Raw genomic sequence first — 671 nt, 5'->3', positions numbered from 1 at the left:
AGTCCCCAGGGGACGCCCGGCAGGGGCTGGGAAGCACGGCTCTGGGACTCGGTCCTCGCTCCCTGCTCTTTTCCATGACACGTCTCGGTGAGTTCACCAATTCCCAGGTTCACTACCTATCTGTTGATAATTCTCAAATCTGTATCTCTACCCCAAGTACCTCTTTCAGGCTTCAGACTCATACAGCCAACCATTGGCTTCCCGTCCCTACTTCCATTTGTAAGTCCTGAATTCACACTCCATTCCATGTGTCCAGGACCTGCCAACCTGTTGCCCCTCCTTTAATCTCTTTCTCAATTGATGTTAACACCATCCACCCAGTTAGTTATCCATAGTAAAAACGTCTTTCTTCTTCTCTCATTTACTCTACTTCCACTCTACCCACTCCCCTGCCCCAATCAAATCCAACAAGGCATCAAATCTGGCTAGTTTAATGATATTTCTCTTACTTGTACTTTCCTGTCTGACGTATTTTCTTGATCCGAGTTTTCAAGTTGTTACATTTTATATGCACAGCTGCAATAGTGTTAATGGCGCCTACGCAGATCCATTCCTCCCAAAATCACCTGAGTTACATAAAATTGACATTTGATCCTGTCACTGTCTCACTTACAATCTGCTTCACTCACAACAGTGGTTCTCAAACTGTAGTCCCCAGACCAGCAGCACCA

Source organism: Rhinolophus ferrumequinum, chromosome 13 (assembly GCF_004115265.2).
Source record: "Rhinolophus ferrumequinum isolate MPI-CBG mRhiFer1 chromosome 13, mRhiFer1_v1.p, whole genome shotgun sequence".
Taxonomy (NCBI): domain Eukaryota; kingdom Metazoa; phylum Chordata; class Mammalia; order Chiroptera; family Rhinolophidae; genus Rhinolophus; species Rhinolophus ferrumequinum.
The sequence above is the reverse complement of the archived record's forward strand: the minus strand, read 5'-3'. Positions refer to the sequence as shown.